This window comes from Coenobita brevimanus, chromosome 86 (genome assembly GCF_032717465.1).
Source record: "Coenobita brevimanus isolate Jiangsu-jjx chromosome 86, ASM3271746v2, whole genome shotgun sequence".
In the NCBI taxonomy this organism is placed as follows: Eukaryota; Metazoa; Arthropoda; class Malacostraca; order Decapoda; family Coenobitidae; genus Coenobita; species Coenobita brevimanus.
In genome coordinates this window covers 5773637-5786576 of record NC_137039.1, presented here as the reverse complement: position 1 = coordinate 5786576, position 12940 = coordinate 5773637, and positions in this window count along the sequence as shown.

Here is a 12940-nt window from a genome sequence, read left to right as displayed (position 1 = left end):
AATTGACTCAAAAACTTTTGAGACACAGGATGTTAAGGCAATTGGACGATAGTCAGAGGATTAGGAATGGTCACTCTTCTTTGGGACTGGCTGAATGAAAGCAAACTTCCAGCAAGAAGGAAAGGTACAAGTTGGTAGACAAAGGCGAAAGAGTTTACCTAGGTGGGGGATAAGCACAGAAGCACAGTTCTTGAGGACAACAGGAGGGACTCCATCAGGCGCATATGCCTTGTTAGTATTGAGGCCTGTGATGGCAGAAAATACATCAGCTGAAGAAATTTTAATATCAGCCATGAGGAAGTCTGAGGGGGGAAGTGATGGAAGAACAGCACCGGAATCATCTAAGGTGGTATTGGAGGAGCAAGTCTGAGCGAAGAGATATGCTTTATCAGTAGAAATAGCTACAGAGCCATCAGAGTAGAAATGAGGAGGGAAGGATGATGAGGTGAAGTTGTTAGAATGGTTTTTGGCAAGGTGCCAGAAGGAGCGAGAAGAATTTGAGTTAGAGAGTTGAGAGCATTTAGTACGAATGAAACTATTTTTAGCAGAACGAAGAACAGACTTAGTACGATTCCGGGGAGAAACATAAGCAAGATGTGATTCAGGGGTGGGTTTGTTATGGTACCTTTTATAGGCCCTTTCCTTCTTGCAGACAGCATTAGAACAAGCGTGATTAAACAAAGGCTTTCTTACATTAGTCAAAGGATATGAGAAGGGAATTTATGCTTACATGCCCGAGAGAATAACCTCGGTAATGCGCAAGGCACAATCAGATGACTCCTGGCCATGGAAGCAATAATTATTCCAGGGAAAATCAAAGAAGTACTGCCTAAGGGCTTCCCAATCTGCAGCTCAAAAGTGCCACAGACGACGTTTTCCTGGAGGGTCCACAGGCGGTACCGGAATGATAGGACAGGTTAAGGTGATAAGGTTGTGATTGGAGGAGCCCAATGGAGAGAAAAGATTAACAGTGTAAGCAGAAGGATTAGTTATAAGGAAGAGGTCAAGTATGTTGGAGCTCTCTCCATGGCAGTCTGGGATACAGGTAGGGTACAGTACAAGCTGCTCTAGGTCATTAAGGATAGAAAAGATGTAGGCTTGTTCACCAGGTGGATCAGTGAAAGGAGAGGAGAGCCAAAGGTGGTGGTGAACAATGAAATCTCCTAAAATGGAGATTTCAGAGAAAGAAGAAATGGATAGAATGTGTTCCATCGTAGAAGAAAGATAGTCTAAGAATTTTTCTTAGTAGAATTCGGGGCTAAGTAAACAGCGCAGATTTATTTAGTCAGAAAATGACAAGAAAGCCAAAGTCAGAGTGTAGAGAATTGAGAAGAATCGAGTTCAGGAACACGAGAGCAAGATAAGTCTATCTATTTATCTATTGCCAGATGCCATAATCCCTGAAGGGGTGGCCATTTGACCTTGAGTTATTTGTTTTACAAGACATTGCATATATACAGTAATCCCCGTACTATCTGGACGCCCACTTTCCGGACACCCCACTTACTGGACATTTTGGTCCCGGGTTCAATATTCCCAAAATTGCCCCAAAATCGCAAAAAATTCGGAAAAAAAAAATCCGACTTTTTTTCCCAGTAATTTGAAGTCGGCGCGCGTGGCACAGACCAGCTGTGTTTTGGTGCTTAGTTCCGCTGCCGTCCGCGAGAGCGCCCCTGCATCCTCCCCACTTACCGTCTGTCTCTTGTTGTGAGTGCACGCTCGTCATCATAGCTGCCCACGTGCTCACTTTTATGGTGGTGTCCTACTTGCTACAGGCTCTGCTGCCGCTCTCATGCCTTTGTTAGTGTGTGTGATGATGGCCTCGCTGCCTGAGAAGAGGAAGAGAGTGGTTTTGACTCTGGAGAAGAAGAGGGAGATATTGGACAAGGTGGATGTGGGATGGTCAACCTCGTGCATCCTCCGTGAATTCAACCTGGCCTGATTTACTTTATTTGATATCAAGAGATCCTGCGACAAACTCATGCAGTACACGGCTGACTTCTCGTTGAAGAACAAATGCAACGTGGAGAGGAAGATGACGTTTACTCCCCGGTATGCTGAAGTCGACTGCTTCATGTTGATTTGGTATCAACAGCAACGTGCAGCTGGTGTGCTGGTGCATGGCACGGAGCTGAAGGCTGCTGCTGAGAAGTTCACAAGGCTTCACGACGCCCCAGACTTCAAGGCATCCGAGGGTTGGCTCTTCGTGTTCAAGTTACGACATGGCCTTACCAACCGTAAATCTCGTGGCGAAGCTTTGGATGCCAACGAGGATGGAGTAGAGGAGTTTCGGCTCAAGGTGAAGGGCTTGTTCGACAGGGAGGGCCTCACTCTCAGTCAGGTCTACAGCGCTGACGAAACTGGTTTATTCTATCGCTCTTTGCCAACGAACACACTGGCTGAGGAGATGGAGAAGCGTGTACCTGACCACAAGCTCTCCAAGCAACGAATATCTGCTTTGTGTTGTGCCAATGCTAACGGCATGCGCCGGCTTAAGCTCGTTATTGTTTGCTGTGCAAAGCAGCCTCAGTGTCTTCGTGGGGTGACGGATGACCTTCCTGTCGTTTGGTACCATTCTTTGAAGGAATGGTTCACTGTCCAGATCTTCAAAGACTGGTTCCACCGCCATTTCGTCAAAGAGGTCATCCATTACCAGACGGAGAAACTGGGAATCCCACACGACCAGGTAAAGATCCTCCTTCTCGATAATGCACCTGCCTACCTGTGCGACAAGGACTTGGTGGCTGATAATGGCCGCATTAGGTGCATGTTTATGCCACCTAATATGACTGCTCTCCTCCAACCAATGGACCAAGGAGTGATCGTGGCAACGAAGAGGCTGTACCAAAGGAAGTTCCTGGACGAGGTGATGGTTGTTCTTGAGGACGAGGACGAGCGCAGGGAGGGACGGGACACCCGAGGCCAGCGGACTTCAGAAAACCTTCGCTGCTACAACATTGTCTGCAATCTACAACTGGGCCATGTCTGCAATCTACAACTGGGCCAGTGCATGGAAAGAAGTCCCTGTCAAGACTAGAAAATGGTTAGTCTCGTCTGCTTCTCGGAACGGATGTGGAGCACGATTTCCTAGGTTTTGACTTGGATGACTTCCATGCACGTCTGTGTGTGCATGGCGACGTTGTTGATGTGGACGAAGTGCGTGAGTGGTTGGATGACGATGAGGGCGATCCTGGGTATCAGACCATGTCTGATATCGAGATCACATCTTCAGTTGCAGGTGTCAGTACCCAGCTTGAAGATTCTGACAAGGACGGCGACGATGTTGTGGACTCCTCTCAGCATGACACTACTCCAGCCATCCCCAAGCTGAGTGCACTCCGGGAACACGTAGAGTTCGTTCTCGACTATCTGGAACACCCTGACTGCGACAGGGAGATGGGGCCCTTGGGACTTGTGGAGGAAGTGCACGCTTTCGGGCAGCGCCTCATTAATCGCCAAAATCGTCGTTCCTTGTGGCAATCAACCATTGACAGCTTTTTCAGACCTGTGACCCTTGCTGTGCCCAGCCCTGGCTCCACACCATTGCCTCCCCAAGACAGGCCCTCATCCTCCGGGCCACAGCCCAGCACATCAGCCGCGGTGGAGTCGCCACTCACTTCAGAGTCGTCTGCAGTGGGTAGTCCATCACCATGTCCCAGTGACGCACCCCTATGCCGCCTGCATCAGCTACTCTCAGACTCTGACAGTGAATAAACAGCAAGAGCTCGCCACTAGACCACACAGGAATTTACAGTGTTGTGCAGTGAAAAAACAGTGTGTAGTGTTAAGAAATGAGAATTCTGAGTGCAAAGACTTAAGTGCAGAGTGCAACACTGATTTTATTGATGTTCAATGGAACACAAATTAGACTTGAGTGTGTAGTGTTAAGAAAACGGATTTATGAGTGCAAAGCCTTAAGTGCAGAGTGCAACACTTATTTCATTAAGGTACAATAGAAATCAAGTAAGACTAGAGTGTGCAGTGTTAAGAGAATGGAATTCTGAGTGCAAATGACTAAGTTCAGTGCAAGACTTCATGTACAGTGTACTGCAGGTGCCTCAGGTACTCCCTTTTACTGTCAGAGTCTGAGAGGAGGTGGGTTATTCATCGAGATGGCCAGGGACTTGTTGTAAGTACCCAGAATGTTTCATATTGTACTGTATTTTCCATACTTACCTCTAAAACCTCATTTCACTCTTTTATGTTCCTTCTTGGTGTGACTAGGGTCTTAGGTGTTATGCATGTACAGTAGGGAGGTGTTTTTCTGGGTTAGGCTAGGTTAGGGTCCATAAGTACCAGTCCAGGAGCCAGGGACTTGTTGTAAGTACCCAGAATGTTTAATATTGTATATACTCACCTCTAAAACCTCATTTTGTGGTTCTTTTGCATTTATTTCGGTCTTTTATGTCCCTTATTGGTGTGAATTGGGTCTTAAATATGTGCTATGCATGTCCAGTAGGGAGTTGTATAGGTGTTTTTCTGAGTCAGGGTAGGTTAGGGTCCATAAGTACAACTCCAGGGCCCACTTTCCGGATGGGACCACTTTCTGGACATGCCTTTGGCTCTATTACATCGGATAGTTGAGGGATCACTGTATACACAACAGCCATCTTTGGCTTTGAAATGAGTATAGAGAAAGTAGGACGATACGGAGAAGGGTTTGCTATCAGTTGCCTCAGACAACTGAGTCTCAGTTAGGAAAAGAAGGTGAGGTTTAGAGGAAGAGAGGTGGTGCTCAACAGAGTGAAAGTTAGAGGAAAGGCCACGAATGTTGCAGAAATGAAGAAGTGAGTCAAACAGTGGTTCCAGGCAGCTCGAGTCATCACCGGGAGAGGGGTGGATGGTGGGGGTATTTATGGTCCCCCCCCCCCACCCCAGGGACTCCGAGGCTGTTTTGAGATGCCATGATTTGTTGTTTGAATTTTGGAAAAGGGAGTGTAGTGTATACTGTGTATGTAGTTTGGTGTTGATAAAGAAGCTTGTATTGGAAAGCATGCTGGCCTACTCTCTGTGTTACTAAAACACTGAAAAAGTTCAGCAAAGGGGGATGGTCAGGAACTAGTCCCAAGGGCTGATGAAACCGGAGCTCCAGCTCTCTCTGTCATCAGCTTTCCATCCGCCTTGGAAGTACTGCCCTGCTCGACTGGTGCTACAGTCTACTCCTGATTTTGTTCACCTTGTAATACTCTATACGGTATAACAAATTACATATGTGTTGTGGAAGTACAGTAAAACCTCGATTTAACAGCATTCATTCTAATGGCAACCCCAAACTAATGGCGCAAATCTCCCAAGGAATATTTACGCAAAAAAATTTTTAAAAAATCCCCCAAATGGGTAAACATGAGAAAGAAATTCAAATGTGGCGGGCGCCGCGTGCATCTCGATCGTCTGTTTGCAGTTTCCCGCCAACTGGGTATGTTTATGCTCACCCACTCTTCCTCCCGCCTAGCCTGGCTCAAAAGGTTCCGGGACATTTCGCCGTCAAGTCAATTCGCCGTCAGACATTGCACCGTCAAAACATGGACGATTCCCCATCAGGACAGTTTGCACCCAAGACGATTCCCCATCACTCTAGAAATATACATAATATTATTTAATTAATACAGTACTATAAAAACTAATTTTCCTGGGCAACTTATTTTTATAGACGTAATATGGAGATTATTCACATAATTTAAAATTATGTCGATCCTTCACTTAAGGTTATTATGCATTTATATAAATGTCAGTGCCTCGTACGTAGCCTTATGTTGAAGTGAAACATCGTACATCGCCTGATTCATGTTGCAATATATATATATATATATATATATATATATATATATATATATATCTATTTTTGTTAATACCGACTATTTGATGCCATATTTTACATTCATTATAAAAATGATAAACCACCATCACTCTGATAACTTGTATGACTCAAAAACTAGTATACTTGTTGAATAATCTATTTGTCTATCTATCTATCTATTGCCAGACGCCATAATCCCATCTGTCTATCTATCTATCTCTTGCCAGACGCCATAATCCCATAAGGGGTGGCCATTTGACTTTGAGTTATTGGTTTTACGGGGAGGGACACTAACCCTTCACCAACCCACTTGTTGACATGTGGGGAGCACATATGGGTTGGTTATATGGTTACCACCCAGTGTTGTAAATGGTTGCTTGGCTTACAGGAAACCATTTGGCTCGTCACTCAATGTAAAGCCACCTGTAAAGGAAAGAAGAGCATAAGAAGTGACAGGAAAGATGGGAGATATAGAAAGAGAGGAGGGCAGGCACAGAAAAAGAATGATAGAGGCTAAGGAAGAAGTAGGTGGCACTACATCATGTGAGTGGATGATGGTCGCCACCACCTACCACCAAAAAACTGATATGTAAATACATGACGGCGAATTGTCTTGTTATTGTTGTGATGGCGAATTGTCCCGAAACCATTCTAAAGCGTCCCATGTGTGTGCTTATTTTGTGGATTTTGTGACTTTTTGAGGCAGTGACGATGCCGAAAGTTCAGGAAAAACGGTCAAGGAAGGTACTGACACTCAGAAGGAATACTGATGAGCTTTTGACTCTCACCTGTGAATTTATGCGAGAAAGTACGTACGCTATCGTGGTGTAATTCCCAATCTAACGGAATTTTGTTTTTTCCGGCATGCTTAGCGCCCCCTAGGGTGCCATTAAATCAATGTTTTACTGTAGTGATATAACAGCGTTCCTGTGCTGTGTGTGACGAGCATGTTGTGGACATACTGGAACCCTGGTTGTCCTTCACCCTCACCAAATGTACCCCTCAGCTTCCAAATGCTGTAGTGGGTTGTTGGTTGTTGGTAGTCTGAACACAGCAGACAAGTTTACAGAGTAGAAAATTTCTGTATGAGTGTTGCACTTGTGGTGGTATGAACATGTCATCACAAAGTACTGTTACCGTCGCAGAGTAGCATGCTATATGGCAGATTATGAAGTGTATGGTGAACAAGTGTCTCATAACTCATTTATGTCGTAACCATTTCTCATAGCCAGAATGACTGCAGTGCCACCCAGTCACACAAGTATTTAAATATTTATCTATATTTATCTAACTTTCTGTAGATTGATTAATAGACAGTTTTTCTTTTTTATTATTTTAACAGTGATGCTGTTGGACCTCCAGACTGTGACGTAGTGGCAAACTTGGTTGTGAAGGTAGTAGCCTTGGTAGACATGCCTTCATATTGACGTTTAGAACAGATGTAATTTTGAATAAATAGTTTCCTTGTAGTACCCTTATATTGTTTGTTATTTTTTTTTTAATACAGTAGTCCATCACTTATCCAGATGCTCAGTATCCAGACGTGTTCATTATCAGGACACTGGACCTTGGCTCTGTTAAACTATTATCCAAATTTACTTGCTAGTATCCCTACGTAAAATTCCCCGAGAACTTCAGCCGGCCAGCTGACATGTTAAAAAACATTCGGTATCGTGGCCGCTGGGCTCGAGCCATGAGCGGGAAATAGGCTGTAACCCACAACCAGAGCTAAAATGTCCATCCGCCTCTGTACTGAATGGCCAAAGCCATGCGCTTGTCCAGTCACTCCCAACGAACCTCCAGCACCTGAGTAATGCGACTGTAACCCGCAAGTGGTGTCAAAACGTCCGTACACATCCCCACCGAATGTCCAATGTTGTGCGGCCACCGGGCTAAGTCCTTCCCAGTCGCCACCACCATCGAATACAAAACACAAGCCATGCGTACATGTTTGGTGACGGTGGCCATCTGCCTCTCTACCGAACATCCAGTGTAGCCTGGTCTCACACACACACACACACACACACACACACACATACAGATAGAGAGAGAGAGAGAGATTCCTTCCCACAAAATTATTACAATATTGGTACAGTAATCTCTGTATAAATGCATATGGTAATACACAGTATGTGTGCATTTATTGTACAATACACTTCCGTTTGGTATGGGTATTCGTTTCAGTACCACAGCCAGCAGCCCTGCTGGGTTAGGTTAGGTTTGGTTAGGTTAGTATATGATAACATGTAATTTTTTGTGGGAAACACATTGAGCCTATGTTTGAGAAAATCCTATGGTTAGTTTTGAAATGACAGGGCAAGCGTCGTTCCTGGCTCAGGGTTCCCGGTGGCCACCACGCGTGTAACACAGACCACAAGCCATAAGTAAATGTACAATAAAAGCGCCCATCTGCCTCTACACCAAGTGGTGAGAGTCCCCTGGCCTCCGGGATTAGTGTAAAACCCCCCACCATGCGCACCTGTTCGCTTCCCTACTGTATGGTCAGAGTCGCCTGGCAGGCCGCATTAGTCACAGACTGCCTGAGGCAGTGATTTATTGGTCATCCGCTGTTGCCATCACGCACTAACCCTTGCCTGGGCAAATGGTAGTGAACGTTATATTCAGATGTCAGTTTGCTGTGTTTTGCTTCCTCTGTGCTTGGATGCAACCATGGGGTGCGATATGACAGCACTACACTGCTTGCCGGCCAACAAGCCCGCATCTCAGTTCCTGCCTTTGTTTCACCCGAGTGGTTGGCTTGCTAGAATGGCTGTGAATGTGGTTGCTTTTGTGGTGGTGTTACTCCCCACTATCGTCAGTTGTAGGTGAATTCAAAGTCCGGGAGTGGTTTTCTGGTAATGTATTAAGCACTGCTGTACACCTCCACCCTCACTCTCCTCAGTCCTGTTACTCCCCGGTGAATGCTCAGAGGGTGTAGCCAAACACTGGATCTGCTGGCTCCAAACCTTCCCTGTCCCAGTCAAACTCCTTGTTCAACAACCAGCTGCAATGCTTTCTCCATGCATCTTTTATATCCCCACTGTTCACCACTACCCTTCCTTCATCATTCTTCACACACTGCTCACCCATGATATCCCTATTCTCCCACTTCATCTGATTTGCCACCTTAAAAAAATCATATTCTTCCCTTCCCCATGATTTAGGTTATCAAGTAAAAGTTTCTGTGACTCAGACTTCACCTTGTAGACCTCTTTTCTAGCCCTACACTTGGCAGCCCAGCATTCCTCTTTATTACAACCCTTCTTCCATTCCTGGAAAAGCCTTCTTTTCTCCTTAACTGCAGCTTCTACACCTTCATCCCACCACCAGGTCACTTTATGTCTTGGTGGGCGTCATGTTCATCCACATTCTGAATCTGTAACTCTCAAGAGGTTGGTCTCGAGGGCTCTGTACTGTTCATTAACACTTCCACTCTCCTCATCTCAATATAGAAGGCATCCCTTACTCCTTGGTTTTCAACTTCCATATTTTCCTGCTAGATGCATAAGTCCTCTTTTTAATCACCTAGTCCTTAAGCACCATATCACATATTAATAACTTGTGTTGCTGCACACACTCCTCACTCCCTGTAACTTTAACATCCCTCACTAACCTCTTATCAGCTCTCCTGACCAGGAAGTAGTCTATCTGGCTGCTATTTCCCCCAGACTCGTATGTAATCAACCTACTCTCTCTTTTCCTAAAATGTGTGTTGCACACAATGATGTTCATTGCCTCCCCAACCTTGAGTATCCTTTTCCCCTCCTCATTTCTTGTGCCATATGCACATCCTCGATGTACAGTTGCCTCCACTGCTGCATTGGCCACTCAGTGTTTTCATGTATGGGCTGTCTGAGGTGTGAACCACCTGAATATTGGAACGTGTATTGGAAGGAAAGTTGGGCGAGGCAGGCAGTGGATGGTTGGGGGTTTAATGCGGGGTAGAGGAGGTAGAGGGTTTGAAAAATTAGTGGGTGTTTGAGGAGGTGGGGAAGACAGTATGAGGTGCATTATTTACGTGAAAAGGAATTGCTGGGTAATTAAGTCATTAAAGCGTGTTACTCCTCACTGTGGTGGTACGAGTGGGAGGCAAGCTGGGATGGAGTTGGAAGGGACCAGGCAGCTGCTTGCAGTGGCAAGCAGATTAGACTATGTGCTTTCAGAGAACATTGCTCCAATCCCACCTGATCCCCTTGAAAGGCTTATAATGTAGCTAACCCACCTCCTATATGCCTACACCACGTACTGGACACCATAGAAAATAGGTAGGAAACCAAACTCTGGTGGGAAATGCAACGTGTCTGTTGCCATCATCCGAACTGCCCTGACTCTCTACTGTATTTAACAAGGGCTGTGGCCATCATCCAAGCTTTGGGGGTTAAATGATTGTCACGTTGGTGGTTAACACCATCTTGTGGTGTGCTGATGACAGATGGACACCATCTTAGAATGCTTTTTTTGGCACTAAATTACCTTTACCATTGCTGATTTATCCAGACCTGCCCTATAATTTTGTAACAACCCAACCCATTGTATTTGTGGCCATCATCCAAGCTTTGGGGGTTAAATGATTGTCACGTTGGTGGTTAACACCATCTTGTGGTGTGCTGATGACAGATGGACACCATCTTAGAATGCTTTTTTTGGCACTAAATTACTTTTACCATTGCTGATTTATCCAGAGCTGCCCTATAATTTTGTAACAACCCAACCCATTGTATTTCCTGACATATATAAAGCACACTTCCTCTCCCCCCCCCCCAAAAAAAAAAAATGCTAACACACACACACACACACACACACACACACACACACACACCAGAAAAGCATATAAACAAAATCAACATGAGAGTGGTTTTTAATTATATGGATGAGGAAATGCTGGAGGAGTTGATAGTGACCATGATAAGACCAAGACTGGAGTATGCGGCTGTGGTATGGTCACCTCATTTGAAGAAGCATAGTGATAAACTAGAGAGGGTTCAACGGAGGGCAACAAGGATGATACCAAGCTTAAGGGAACTCGTCTACGAGGAGAGATTGGAAAAACTGAAGTTACCAACACAGCGTGAGAGAAAGGAAAGAGGTGACTTGATCACGATATTTAGAAATGTAAGAGTATTGGAAAGGGTGGATAGAGAGGATCTTTTTCTGCTGGATGATGGAAGAACACGAGGTCATGACTTCAAGCTGAGGAAAAGTAGATGCCTTAATGATCTTAAAAGGTTCAGTTTCCCGAATAGAAGCATAAGTATTTGGAACAACTTAGACAAAGTGATGCAGGCAAAAAACATTGATGTGTTTAAAAGTAGACTAGATAAATGTAGATATGGAGACAGGACAAGACAAGCTTAGCTCAATTCCTGTGTACAACAAATAGGTAAATACACAGACACACACACACACACACACACACACACACACACACACACACACACACACACACACACACACACACACACACACACACACACACAGAGGGAGTCAATCGAGGAGACGTGTGACATCGGCGCTTCGTACTGAACCAACACGGCCAGTGGCATTACCTAAATTAGTATCTTTGTATGAGTCAAGCTCTGTACCAGGTTAGACTAAATGATTTTTCATTATTAAAAGAAAAAGAAAAAAAGTTTAAACAAGACTTGTTCAAACAGAAAAGAGAACCAAGATGAAAGAATGCGCTGAGTCAGCTGAGGTTTGTTTAGATACAGCAGCATGGGGATTGTAAGTACATACTCTGTACTTTTAGTATTGCAAAATGGATACATACTTTAGTAAAGCAAATTTGGAAAAGAAAAGGGATAAAGGTAGAAAGCAAAATAATGATTTCTACCAAGAACTGGTTGAAGTGGAGACTCACAATAGACTGGTTGAACGTGTACACAAACTAGAAATGGCTTTCAAAAATGAAATTGATGAAATAAAGAAGCAGATGCACTTGCAAAAGGAAGAAATAGAAAAACTAGGAAGGGAGGCCAACAAGAAAGACACAATCATCAGTGAACTAACAGTGGAATTGAGTACACTTAGGAAGAAAATGAGTGAAATGGCAAGTACAGTAGTCAATCACGAGAGTGTTATGGAAGAGTTCAAAAATGACACAGAGACAATTAGGCAAGTAAGCAGTCTTATAGACCAGAGCAGTGATATTAAGGAGAAGATAACACAGGTGAATGAAGCTGTGCAAAGCTACAAAAATGATGTGGAAACCACGTATGCTGAAATGGTGAAAGTAAAGGAAGACTTAGAAACAAGGGTGGAGGAAAAAAGCATTAAAAAGGAAGTGAAAAGAATAATCCAAAACAATCCAAAGTTAGTCAGAGATTCAGTAGATATAAACAAATCTATAGTAATCACTGGTATAGAAGAGGAAGAAGTAAAAAACAAGATCACAAGAGACAAAAAGGAGATGGCAAATGTAACGAGTTTACTGAAAGAAGTATCAGAGGAAATCTGTAGTAAAGACATAGAGGAACACAAAAGGTTAGGGAAATACGAGAAAAGCAAGACAAGACCTCTAAAGGTGACTTTCCAGAGTGTAAACACTGTGGAAGAGATACTAAAAAATGCAAAGAATCTCATGGAAAAAGAGGAGTTCAAAAATGTATGGATAAAAAGATGCCTAACACAAGAGGAACTGGAATTACTGATAGAGAAAAGGGAGGAAGCAAAAACAAAAAATGAGGGAAGATCAGAAGAGGAGAAGAAGGCATTTTTTTACAAAGTAATAGGATTGCAGGTACGAAAGTGGCACACAAACAGAATGGAATAAAAAGGAGGAAGGTAGTAAAACCATGCCATGACAAGTATATAGACAAGATAATAAAGTTGATGTACTCAAATGTGGATGGAAAGGTATCTAAATTACTAGAGATGAATGATTATGTCAGAGAAAACGAACCAAAAATAATATGCCTAACTGAAACAAAATTAACACCAAGGATATCCAATGACATACTAAACTTAGAGGAATACAATATATGGAGAAGAGACAGAAATTTAAAAAAAGGAGGAGGAATTATAATATTAATTAAGAAAAATCTAAAATTCAATGAAATAAAACTAGATATACCATCACAAGTAGAACTGCTTACAGTAGAGATCAACACATCTGAAGGGAAAGTAATTGTAGCCAATTTGTAC